The sequence below is a fragment of the Python bivittatus genome, unplaced genomic scaffold (assembly GCF_059951505.1).
Source record: "Python bivittatus isolate LINGU-HERP-01145 unplaced genomic scaffold, Pbiv_v1 ctg000480_np1212, whole genome shotgun sequence".
In the NCBI taxonomy this organism is placed as follows: Eukaryota; Metazoa; Chordata; class Lepidosauria; order Squamata; family Pythonidae; genus Python; species Python bivittatus.
The window spans coordinates 17,238,178-17,252,500 of NW_028277075.1; the positions used below are offsets into that span (position 1 = coordinate 17,238,178).

The 14,323-nt window shown below is 36.6% G+C and overlaps 1 pseudogene; it reads right to left on the minus strand.

The window, feature by feature from the left end:
- Window positions 1–828: 828 nt before the first annotated feature.
- LOC148214923 (uncharacterized) overlaps window positions 829–14,323 on the minus strand; it is a 34,886-nt pseudogene continuing 21,391 nt past the window's right edge.

Here is a 14,323-nt window from a genome sequence, read left to right on the forward strand (position 1 = left end):
TCTTAGCTTTCCAGAAGGCCATGAAGAGCTGGCTCTTCTCCTAGGCACTGATTTGTTGGGAGCATCTCAGCCGGATGGCTGAAGGGATGAGGTTTTTTTTTTTTAATGTTTTCTTTTATTGAGTTCCTTTTTTTTTTTTTTTTTTGGTTTTATTATTGTGAGCCACCCTGAGTTGTGCTCTAAGATGGGCAGCCACACAACTCTAATAAAGAAACAAACAAACAAACAAATAAATGAATACATTTTAATGGATCAATGTAAGACTGTTTCTCTCTACATTGTTATATTGAAACCTGGAGTAAACCTAAAAGTACAGTGAATGCAGTGGGAATGAGATGCCTAAAAAATTAGGTTTCACTATTTTCTCAATGGGTTTATCTCTGCCCAAATATGAGTCTGTCTCTGAGCTTTGTAGCTGTGCCTTTTGGAGCTCTTGAGGATCTGGTAAGGTCTGACTGGACCTAAAAAACTTCCTGTCTTCCTGTTCTGTTTCTTCAGTCTGCCACTCAGCTGTCTGCCATATGCTCTTCTTGACAACTGCCAGGGAAGGATCATGAATAATACACACAGGGACCGAATGCAGAAAGGACACATGGGTTAAATGGCATAAAATGGCATCTACACACAGTAGATAAGTGCAATATAAATTTGGATCTAGATTTCATAACATAAGTGATGGGAAATGTCAGTGGTTTGACAATAATGACATATTTCTATTTAAAAGACACTCAGTACTACACATATGTCAAGTTCCATCATGTGAAGAAAGAACAGTTTGCAAGAATGCTTTTAAAGATTAAAACTATATTGTCAGTTTCTTAATTAATATTACACCAGGTCCAAAAACCTAGAAGAGAAGTGGCATGAAAAGGAGACAAATACATATAATTTTGATGAAAAATAAATATTTCAACCTTTAAACCTTGTCAAACTGATGACAAGATGTGTACTGCTGTATTTATTTTGGCAGCTTACTATTTAATGAAGCATAGAAGTATCAATAGAAGGCTTATGCAAGAGAAATGCATGACAAACTATGTCACCATTATTTTATTACTAAATATATATGCAAACATCTATGACCAACAAATTAACCTTATCTAAAATTTTACTAATAAACCTCTAAAAATATGACAATATGTATTCTTGCTGGCTGCTGTAGTATTTACATCATATGATAGAAAACAGATTTCCTCCCCTCCCCTTTCTTCATTAGTTAATCAGAATTGAGTGGGAGTTTGGTAGTTGTATTTAATTATAAACTTCATATACCTGACATTTTGATCAGAGAGCTTTTCTTATTTGATAGACAAGTACTTGGTAAAGAATCCAAATGCTTCAATAAACATAGCAACGTAGTGCTCTAATATCAGCTTCAAACCTAAATTGGAATGTATTTGTTTGAAAGAAGAATAAATCAGGTGCATGTGGGAAGCTAAATCATTGGGAATAGTTTTTTTTTTTTTTTAAATAGACTGAACTTTATCTTGACAGGTTACCTTTCTGCAAGCTGGGGTTGTGGAATATTGCTACATTTTCAAGAAATATTATATAATTCAAAGTAGTTTTCTTTTATGTGTGCCCCATCTTGTTTTGTCATGCCTATTTAAATGGGAGAAACAGACTCCTTTGACTACACACAAGATTTTTCTTCTGTCTTCATAGTTTTACTGTGTCCAGGTGAAAATACATAAGCACATAAAAAGCATCTCCATGAACAAGATTTAGCATAACTGTAGAGCTTAATTGTTCAGTGATATCTGGTACACAGAATATGAATGTGTCTCTTGTGAAGGACAAAAAAGTAGTCTAGATGTTTCGTTTCCTGACAAAACCATTAAAACAGGTCAAAGTTATAATAAAGAAATGATAAATTAATCTATGTTGGAAGCAGTGAAATCCAACCTTTTCTCTGTCTTAGCATGGGGATGTGTTCTCTCAGCTATTCAGTTTAATCTGAGTTCAACCATACAAGCCGCCAGCACAAAAACACATGAATACTACAGGTTAATTAAGCACTGAATTCCTGAATAGGTAACTCACCCCTTTAATCTTCTGACATTCAGTTCATGTATATGACCCTGAGTTTTACTGCAGAAGAACAAAAAAAGAAAGTAAAGGACATCAGTTCTATCTCTTCATTGTATAATGGCTGGTAATTTTATATTTCCAGCTCATATTATTAAGTAGAAATTCACTCTACAATCATATCTTTCCCATTAAAGATTTTGGTTCAGAATTCTCTTTCACGGAATTCTTTCATGAAACATGGATGAGAAGATTCTGAACTAAAATATTAGTTGCAAAACCAAAGCTATGCAAAATGTTAAAGATCAGAGTGCATATTCTTGGAAACCATATTGGAGCCTATATACCGTGATTTTGATCTCCACATCTGAAAAAGGATATCATGAACAAAATGCAGTAAACAGTAGTAAAAAAATCATCAGGCTACTGAAGCAGCTCCTCCATGAGGAAAGATTACAGTATTTTGAATGTTTATAGTTTGGGAGAAAAATCATACCAGCAAATGACAACAGCTGGGAAACCTTCCTTGGGCTCAGTAGCTAAGCAGAGATGGGCCTGATGAGTAACTGGGTCTTTCTTTCTTTCTTTCTTTCTTTCTTTCTTTCTTTCTTTCTTTCTTTCTTTCTTTCTTTCTTTCTTTCTTTCTTTCTTTCTTTCTTTCTTTCCTCCTTCCTTCCTTCCTTCCTTCCTTCCTTCCTTCCTTCCTTCCTTCCTTCCTTCCTTCCATCCTTCCATCCTTCCTTCCTTCCTTTCTTTCTTTCTTACTTTCTTTCATTCTTTCTTTCTTTCTTTCTTTCTTTCTTTCTTTCTTTCTTTCTTTCTTTCTTTCTTTCTTGTGCTTTCGTGACTCCCAGCAACTGCCTGGACAAGTCCCTGCAGTTTTCTCAGCAAGGTTTCAGAAGTGCTTTGCCATTGCCTGCTTCCTGTGGCTAAGAGAGAGTGACTGGCCCAAGGTCACCCAGCTGGATTTGTGCCTAAGGAGGGACTAGAACTCCCAGTCTCCTGGTTTCTAGTCTGCTGCCTTAACCCCTACACCAGACTGGCTCTGGTTTGGGGATCATGAAATTCCAGGGCTGAAGACTAGACTGAGAACTCAAAGAAAAAATCCTGGAAGAAAGTAATGGCAAACAACCTCCATACCGTTGCTGAGCAAACTGCATGGGTATGGCCATGAAGTTACTAGGAGTCAGCTCCAGTAGGTTTCCAGGACAGATAAAATGAAGTACACCTGTTAATAGATTCTCTGCCACATTAGTTGGCTTTAAAATAAGATACAGCAAATTCATAGACATCAAGGATATCATGAAGGCTAAATACTAGCTCTGGTTCTGAAACAGCAGGCGGTTCCTGGAGAGCATCAAGATAAGAAGCCTATTGTGCTCGCAATGTGTATCTTAGCTTCCCATAGTCTTCTGGCTATCCACAGTAAGAACCAATGAGCTCAAAGTAGTTGTTCATATCTGCATTATTTATAGCATTATGTTTGTGGCCTCCCCAAGCCTTCCTAGACAGCAGGACAATTTTCTGCTGACTTTTAGTAGAAAATCAAATAAAATTTCTCATTTCTCTAGTTACATCATCGTGTCACTACTTTTGTCCTTTTCAGTCACCAGATATATATTGTATAGCCATTAAAAGTTTCTCTACCCTTCAACTCACAGACTGTGTTGTGACAGAGTTTCCAGGGTACATCATAACAAGAAATAACATAATTTAATATGTGTAAAAGAACAACACCTTAAAGGTAAAACAGATTTGAAAATCTTAAAAATGACACATCTTTGCTTGGTGAAGAGGTACATACTTAACACAAGAGCTTCTTTTTGTGAAGCTGTCTTCTAAAGCCACCTTTCCCCTTCATTTGTGATGCTATTTGCAGATGGTATTTGAAAAATCTTAATGTTTAACCTCGAACATTTGTAGAGAGGTTGTCCTACCAATATTCTGATTCCAAGGCATGAAGGCCTTTAAAAGTGAAAGCAAAAATCTTGAATTAGGGGCAAAAATGGCCTGGGAACTCATGGAGATGGCGAAGCATGTTGCTCAGTCTCAGTAAGCATTCTCACAGCTATATACTGAATCAACTAAAGTTTCTGGGTACATCTGGGATATAGTATTCTGTACCATGGAAGCGCAGGGGAAAAAACAGCGCAAAATGGAAGGTTGCCAGGTCATTGGTAATTTAAACATAGCTTTTCTAGTTCTAATAAAAGTTTAACTATACCAGTCAATGCGGATGAAATGAATTACAGTCCATGAAAACCAGCTGTAACCCAAAGATAGCCCCATGAACTTCCTCAGACTACATATCTGAAAGTGGCACCTCCCTCTAGAATAGGCAGAACAGCACTCAGCTGAGCATAAAAATCACCCATTGTTCAATCACCCGTTGTGGATTCAATTTATTGACCCTAATTCAATATATTACTCTAATTTAGTACTCCCATTTCTTCATTAGCAATAAATTGTCATAGGCATATCAACTACATTTCACTGTAAGGCTTTGGGAAACTTCACACTCGTAGGTAGAGAGGATCAAAAAGGATTGTGCAGAAATATCTCCAGAAAATCAAAATGAAGAAATTAGTATGTTCTTTTGTTCTTATGGTGTCAGTTTTCAAACTTTGTGCTTCTAATTACTTTATATTGGCTATCTTTCAATCCTTTAATTGATTGATTGATTGATTATACATCATCAAGTCATTATCAACTCTTAGTGATCACATAGATTTTCTCCATGACGATGTGTCCCTAACCTGGTCTTTCAGGTCTTCCAATGGTGTACTCATCACCACTGTAACCAAGTCTATTTACCTTGCTGCTAGTCATCTTCTCTTTCCTTCCATCTGTCCTAAATTATCACATTCTCCAGAGAGTTAGGTCTTTGCATAATGTGCCCGAAGTAGGATAATTTGTGTCTGGTTATTTGTGCCTCAAGTGAGAACTCTGGGTTGATTTGTTCAATGATCCATTTGTTTGTTTTCTTGTCTGTCCAAAGTATTTTCCAACACCAAAGTTCAAAAGCATCAATACTCTTCCTATCCTGCTTCTTCAAAGTCCAACTTTCACTTCCATAGAATATCCCCGGGAGCACCGTTGCTTGCATGATTCTGATCTTTGTAGGTATAGACACATCATGGGATTTGACTATTTCTTCCAAGGCCTTCATGGCTGCTCTACCAAGTGGTAGTCTGCAGCATATTTCTTGATTGCTTGTTCCTTTACTATTGATAGTTGATCCTAAAAAACAGAAGCTACCCACCAGTTCAATATCTTCATTATCAATTCTGATTGTTCTACCTGTTGACATTAGTTTGGTCCCCTTTACAGTATATTTAATTTTAGTTCGATTTTTTCACTGTGCTCCTTGACTTTTATTACAAGAGCTTGCAGATCCTTTGCATTTTTGGCTATCAGAGTAGTGTCATCATCATAGCACAATTACTGATATTTCTTCTTCCAATTTTACAACCACACATCTTCATCCAAACCAACTTCCCTATATATATATTCAGCATATAGGTTAAATAAATAAGGGGAGAGTATACAGCCTTGTCTCACTCCTTTGCCAATCTGGAACCAGTCTGTTTTGTCATGTTCAGTCTGTTCTGAAGCTTCCTGAACTGTGTACAAATTTCTCATGAGGGCAATGAGATATTCTGGGATTCCCATTTATAATAAGCACAATCCCCAGCTTGATGTGATCAACATAATTGAAGGCGTTTCTATAATCAATGAAGCACATACTGGCTTCTTTTTGGCATTCTTTAGCTTTCTCAGTTATCCACCATGCATCAGCAATAATGTCTCATGTTCCTCAACATTTTCTAAAGCCAGCTTGAACATCTGGTATTCTTTGGATCTGATTTTAGCAACATTATATATATTATCAGCAGTTTCATATTTTTCTTCAAAAACTCTATGGTAAATACTATCTGGGGGCACATTGAAGAATTATTTTCTAATTTCTTAGTCCTCCTTAACCTGTAGAGTCATTAGGGTTCTCTGAACTTGGTTGGTTGTTTTCTTGTAGCCATTTCATTATCCAACTAGGTAACATCTTCAGTGCTCAGAAGATGTTGACTACTGAACATGTTATCTAGAAAGATGTTGATGGCACTGAAGATGTTACCTACCCAAGTAAAAGAGTTCCACCTAAGGCTGGTAATGTTCTTGTACGTAGTTAAAATGACCACCTAATCTCATGTTTCTTAGGAATTTGGATGGGGCAGAATAGGAGTTTACCTTTTCCCAGGTGGCTCCAGTTTCCCCTTTAACAAGAGTGACTAGGCCCAAGCAGTTTTCGCTTGTGTGGAGCTAACATAAGCCTAACGCTGGAATAACAATAAATAAGGGATTACTATTTTGATAAATATATAAGAATGAATAGTTAGAGAACAAGATAACCAAACCAAGTTATAGGAGGCCTAGAGCTAGCAAAATGGATGTGAGAGTTGGTTCTCAGATTGATAAGGATCAAATAGCTCGTTTCAGAACAATCAACCTTCAACTATCTTCCTTCATAAAAGCCCCCACTCTATCACATTCCAAGTGTGCAAGAGAAGATGAACTCTCCTGCTCTAATTTGTCTATATATTTAATTATTAAATGTATTTGCTGGCAAATCTTTTAGACTCCTGGCAGTTTACATGTACTAAAATACAATTTAAAACTTTTGCAATATAATAAAAAATTAATAGTACAATACTCTAGTACAATAATCTAATACAATACTCAACAATAACAATAATTATCATTATAATGCCTAATAATAGGCATCCAAGTGGTAATGACCACACTAATTCCATAAAAGCCCTCCAGAAAAGCTTGGTCTTTCAAAACCATCAGAAGTTTATTAGTGAGAGGGCCTACATATAGGTTTCTCATTTGAAAGTAAAGTTTTTACTGGGATTCTTATGTTGTTACATTAACCTCTTTCTAAATAAATCTAGGTTATCAGAACTCAGAGACATTTGTTATCTGGATTAACTGCTTAAAGTCCAAGCTGCTACCAAAAGTCTGGCAACAGAGAAACCAAAAATGTGAGCAAAGATGATACTATACAAATACCCCCGCCCCCCTATGCTGCTTCTTATATTTATTTTACTGGTTTTACTTTTCCAAAGACTTCTGGGCAAAGCACCTGAGTCTCAGGCCCCGGCAGGAAACTGGCTCCTTTACTTCTTGTAACCTTGAGGACCTGAAGCCAATGCCAACTGGGAAACAGAAGCTTTTAACTGTCTCTCTCAGACTAGATCCCACCTCCCACATCTCACTAAAAGAAGAAAAAGTTATTCAAAAGTATGAATTCATACAAAACTCACCAACTAGTTTGCAGTCCTTTAACCCACTACATAGAGGTTCATGTAAAATGTCTTGGGAAAATGTTTGTTTTAAAAAAGGCATATGTACTCCTATATGAATATTAATTAACTAAATAATAGTTCTCAGCGTACAATATTTCTCCATGACAATGCCACTGTGTGCAGCAAGTATTCTATCCTCTTATTGTGGTAACTTATTGTGTAAGAATATGAAAGCTGATTCTTAAATTTTTGCTGTGTTCTTCTCACATCTTTCCCTTCTTCCTTTGCTATCAGTCATTGAGGTGCTTTTAAAACAATGAAAAGATTCTGCTCTGTTTATATCATGTTTTATTCCGTAATCCATACTTAATTCCCTAATTTTTCCCTATGGGAAACACTTCAAAACTTCATAGTATGTAAACAGATGCTGCAAAACAGTATGTAGAAAAGAACTGGCATTTACTTTTAAGGATATATATAAATGAATTTAGGAAGCAGAAATGCTTAACTTTTATTATGTACTGAATTCCCAAAGCTGTCAGTTTTATGAAACAAAGTGACAAGATGACTTCTGTCACTTGTAACAGTTTTTTAATTGACTAGTGCACCAGAACTGACAGGAGCATTACAGTAGGACTAGCATTACATAGCAAGAATAAAATAAAATCATGTCTATTACATTTTTTTTAAAAAAATTGTTGTGATATAGGGAAGATACTTTGTATGCCAAAAGGAAATTCATTGTCAGGCTATAATGGAAGAACAGCATTAAGGTTGTAGTTATGTTGCCCAGTCCCAGTACAATAGGATTTTTCAGATTTCCCTGCCAAAAATCAGAGAGAAAGTTCTATCTTCAGAGTGGAAGATCTGACATTGCATTTCTCCTTCTAAATCCTGTGGAAACATCAACAGCCTTCCCTTTCTAATAATTAAAAGGTGGTGATCTGAAGTCACTGCAAAACAAGAAACCAAAAAAACTTGCACTCTGTAAACTTGAGGAAAATCTCTGAATTATTTAGAGCTCTCACATTCCTATCAAAGATGTAGAGTTGCTTTGTGAGCAACTTAAAGGATCCACATCATATTTCAGCAAGAACACTGAAGAAACTCAAGGCTATAGCTATAGTACCTCCCCCTCTTCATGCATTGTCATTTTATCAGCTTTTATTCTATTTCTAAGCTCAAATCAAGATGAAGATCTTGGTCTTTAATATGCTTTGTATCTTCTTTATTGGTCCATCTCTAATGTGATCTACGGGGGCTGGCCACAGGACAAAAGGCTAGGTGTGTGCTAATAGACACTGCACACAGTACTCTAGCAGCTCATATGTTGCTGGAGAAACAAAGCTGAAATCCTGCCACATGATCTAAAAAGGAGTAGAACTCTGAAATCAGTTCCTACTTTAATTATAAAATTCAAGTTCTTTTACTGGGGGAGGTAGGCACAGTCCTGGCTGTTGCACACAAAATGTTGGCTTGGAGTCTCAGATTCTTTAAACTCGTAATAGCATATTTCTCTTCCCACCCCCTTAATATTAATTAATTAGACATGACACACACATTATATCTGCATATACATTTAGATGATATTTTTTTGTGCCTTCCAGTCAATCTTGACTCCTAGAGACTGCCTGAACAAGTCCTTGCAGTTTTCTTGCCAGCATTTTTGGAACTGGTTTGTCATTGCCTTCTTCCTAGGGCTGAGAGAGAATGACCGGCCCAGAGTCATCCGGGCAGGACTATTGATTACAGTCTCTTGGTTTCTAGCCTGATACCTTAACCACTACACCAAACTGGCTCTCATGCATGTAGATAGTTAACACCTAATTAATCTGCCCCAACGGGCTATCTGGTAAGAATCAGAAGGCATCTGATAACACTTTTTTGCACTAAGAAATTTTATTAAAAGTCTGAAAAGGCGCTGCCAGATTCTTCCTAATTTTTAGCTGCTGTAGACTAACATAACTCTCCTCCTACCATATCTGCCTAGTAAAAGTTGTAGATAGACTGTAATAACTATTCTGTAGTATAATGTTGAAGTTTAAGATATAAGACTTAACCCTGAGCTGATATATTCTCTACCATTACATTAATATTTGTAAAATGTCTACAGTAATAATTCTAAACTGTCTCAATCTAAGCTTTATTTTTCCAATGTAGCAATTTGGAACAACTGCATAAATCCTATTTTTTACACAGACAATAGTCACTTTCATATAACCAGAAAAAAGGGGTTCTGATCATGAATTGTGTAGAAAGAGGCACAGGCTGCTGGGGTTCCACTCTGTGATATACATGTATTCACTTGCATGAGGCCCTTCTCAATAATTGGAAGTAATTAATATGAGGAAATAGCCAGAGATATAGTGCTTCCTTATTAGCATGCCAGTATTATCTAGCTGTAGTCTTCAGCCCTCTCATACATGTTATCGTTTGACCCCAGTTTATCCACTTAAATCTTATATTTTTTTAAAATGTGCATTTGGCCACTCCCCACCCCCTTAAAAAAAAAGAGAAATGTAAGATTTAAGGGGGTGGGGAGTGGCCAAATGCACATTTTAAAAAAATATAAGATTTAAGTGGATAAACTGGGGTTTATTACTTATATTTTTTTTAAATGTGCATTTGGCCACTCCCCACCCCCTTAAAAAAAAGAGAAATGTAAGTAATATTATAAAATAGACACCTTCTCCTTTCTCACTAGATGTGATCTCTTCTATCCTTTTGTGTGACTTGCCGCACTCTTACACTAAAGCTATGCTATATTCCTTTGCCAGGCCATAATATTCCTTACCTAAGCAGCTTTCTCCAAAAAGAAGCAAAGTTCACCAACCATTCAGTCAGCCTCCTTTTATCTTGTGTGTAAGATTTTTTTTAAAAGATCCTTATTTTATTAGCATTTTCACCCAGAATTGCTGTTATGTTGAAATTATTTTAGAGTCGAATGAACAGATTACACTATTGCAGTATTGAATTTAGGTTCTGCCCTACTTTAGGTGTAGTACACTTCCTGCTGCCGCCAAAGTGTCTCTGTTGTGCTCAGTGTCTGCGACTCAGTACTCCGGCAGTGCAAGCAGTGTCTCTTATCAATCGATGGAAGAAAGTGCTGAATATGAAAGAACTGAGTCAGCAAATATCCACCCAAGAGAAGCAGCAAGAGAAGTGTGTTGTTGTCGCTGCTCTTGAAGATCCTAAGGCAAATTTATTTAAGCCAGAGAAACCAAAGATGAGGAAAAGACTGAAGGCAAAGGAAGGGAGAGAGAATTGGCAGTCAGCTCAAAGAGGATTAGCAAGCTAGAGCAGCTCCCCTAAAAGGAAAGACTGCAGTGACTTTTTAAGGAGAGGTATGACAGAGGTATTTAAAATCCTGCATGATATAGAGAATTTTTACCCTCTCCCAGAGAGAGTATTTAGTGAGCTAGTTAATACAATATTTATATTCCTCCATATTCATACAACACTTGGTGACTCACCGTAATAACATATACAATAAAGCAATATCACTTTAAAAAACTCCAACTTTAACTCATTCAAATGAGTTAAACATGAAAATGAAAAGTAAAACTGAAACAAACATCCTGCATCTTCACTATTAGGGCAACCCTAAAACTGGTAACTTAGACTCCAAAGGCCCTGAGAAATAGGGCAGTTTTGCCTGCCCTCCTGAAGGACAATAAAGTAGGAGCTCAAGCCACAGTAATGTGGGAGATTAAGGGCTGAGAAAAGGAGTTTGCTGCCATCACATGTAGCGATAGTTATCAGCTTTAAAAGAGGACTAGACAGCTTCATGGAGACTATCAGAAGCTGTTATGTTTGTTGGCAGAGTGCTACCTTCTGAACCACAGGTAACAGACCTTAAATATAAAGTGTATCCCACTCACAAACATCATTGTAAATCTCTTGAATGTACCCAACTGGTCATGGTGAGACACAGAATACTGGGATAGAAGAGCCCTTGACTTGATCTGGCAAGAATTTTCTAATATTTTAATGTTATTCCATTTTCCATAAGAACACATATGGACAACCCAGGGTCTGCAGGTTTCTGTGGCATTCCATATTGCCTTTTCAGATGTCTGCACCATGACCTTCAGCCATCACTCCCTATTACAATCAAGCAATCTCATCTCCAGCCCAGTAAATTGCTATTTTGTAGACTAGGAATATAGAATTTTCATGAGGAAAAACAGCTTGTAGAAGTGAACCTTTCCATGAAATCAAATCCCCAACTTCCAGAACTTAATACTACTGAAATCAGCCTTCAACATTGTCTACAATAAAACACTGATTTGGAATTGGGATCCAAGTCAGGAAATATTTATTTTATATTACAAGGCTTGCAAAGATCAAACAGGATCCACCGTAGGAATTCTGTATGTATGCAATGAAATGCTTGATTGAGTCACACTGTTTCACCTTGGCAAGGCTCAAGGGAGGGCAGTTTCTCTCAATGAGGCACTTTGCATGGATATCAGGAATTTCTGTGCAGTGCAGCATGGAACCCCCAGTTATCCAGGAATGATGCAACCACTCTACTGTTAGAAGTGGAGCACAGCTTCACTTTGCAATATTGCACTGAAGGGGTGTTTCACTCAAGCTTTCAGCAAAGTACCTTTTCAGAGATCTGCATAGTCCTATAACTAGACTCATCTAGTCGGCCTATAACTCATGGCACTTTTATTTTCTTTCTGTGAGCAACATATGAATTTTCAAAATTCCAAGCCGGAGACTATCATTTAAGCATTTGTTTTGAGTAACCTATATATCTGCCATATGTGTTTATAGATTTTCTATTTGCACCTTGTGATTTTTTTTCTATTTCCATATATAAACAAAAGCTATTGTAACAACAGTTTCCATTCTAATTTCACATTGACAAAGATCTTCATATTTTTTAAGGGAGGCTTTCATGTCATATGTGTAGGCTTGTGTGGGGCAAAATCCTTTTCCTTCATTGGCTTCACAAAGGCGAATTGATTCTAGGTACATAATTTTAATGAAAAAAATATGAAAAAGCAGCAGCTACTCACATAACCATATTTGCATTTCAAAACCACAGTGCTTAGCATAGGAAATCTTATGTCTAATATTTTGGTTCTATCCAATAGACTCAGCTGCACATGGAGTAGGAGAGATTGAATTTACCCTTAAGAATGATAATCTGTGCTATTTATTTTAGAAATCAACACTGTTGTCCTTAAAAAATGAGCAAGGATAGTTTTGCTCCTTGCTACAAGTATTTAATGTATTCATGGAGTCTATTTCAGAAGAGAGTTGCAAATATCAAGGGACAGATTTGTCACCATACATTTTGACATCAACAGAGGGACCCTTGAGTTCATGGAAGACTTCTAATCTAGCAAAGGACTCCCACTGGCAGGAAGAAGGAAGATAACTATTGACAATACTGTATGTTCTTCCCCCTGAAATTCACAGAGCCACCTCCTGGGCCCTACATAATCTTGCAGAAGAGCATTTTGGAGGACACATAGGCATGCAGGAATATGTTGAAATAGAATAAATGTTTCATCCTCAAGAGCATTCCTGAAATAAACCTCTTCCCAGGGGATGTTTCCAGTGATGAAAGTAATGTGATCAATTCTTTATGGATTGCTATGGAAATAAAGCAATGGCAAGGACCATTCATTCATTCATTCATTCATTCCATTTCTATTCTGACTTTTCTCTGACAGCTCAAGGTGATTACTTGGGATTTTCTTCACACAAAACTATTTCATGCTTTAATCTCACACCATTGAGAAGTTAACAGTAAATTAAGCTATAGCATGGGTTTTCCCATCTAGTCAATGTATTAACTGTTAAACATTTCAAAATAATGTTGTCTTATTCTATTATCTTTATAAACAATTGGAGGGAAAACATTATTGGTTAATATTTCAGCATTGTTACAAAGAAGAAATGTAAAGTTAGTTTCCCATGAATCCCATAGTATTTTTGATCCTGCAAGGATGCAAGCATACTGCTATGATGTAAAAATTAGTGGTAGAACCATAGTTCTGGGGAAATTAGACTATAAAGGGCAACTTATCTAGAAAAACAAGTTTGCCTGAGCTCTTACACAGCCCTTAACAAAAAATCAGTAGAACTGGGCTAGAGTTTCCAATAGACTGGTTCAATATGGAAGTCACATTTGTAAAGTCAAACATGGAATCACAAGTGTGAGACCCAGTAGGCATCACTGGCTGAACATAGGCTGCAAAATCTATGTGCAATTCCATACATGTCTACTCAGAAGCAAGCACCATTTAGTTCAGTGCAACTTGCTTAGAGCTGAGTGGGTACAGAACTGCAGCTTAAATATCTAAAATTAGTATTTTTCTAGTCAAACTAGGCCCAACATATCCCCCTTAACAATACAAACCTACCATATAGGCCCAATTTAAGTCACTCACCATATACATCTAAAGTACTTCAAATTAAATCTTATTGATTTATAAACAGTGATCTGTTCCCTTCCAAAGAAGTGTCGATAACAAATTGCTACCTTTCTGTGTATATCTTTTTGTTTAAATTTCTTTTTGTTTCTTATTTATTAATTAATTAAACAAATGGGTAATTAATAAATTAATTAAACAAATGGGTATGCCGCCCTGTTCCCAATGACTCTGGTTGTCCCACAATAACTAAAACAAGGAAAATACAATAATAATCATAGATGATGATGATGATGATGAAAATGATGAAAATAATGAAAATAATGAAAATAAATAAATAAAAGATGGCAAGAACAACAGACTGGACAAAGATGAAGCAAAGGGTCATCATTCTCCTTTGCCAAAACTTGTTTCACTGGATACAAAACAAAACAAAAAAAGGGAGAAAGTTCATCCACCCTAATTGTGATAAGGCTAGGGCTACCAGATCTGGTTTACAAAAATCCAGATGACCTCTAGGTGGCAAATGTCTTTATCTCTTTCCTGCCATTTAGTGGCTGTTTGTATTTTTGCACACCGACTCTGGTAGCTGTA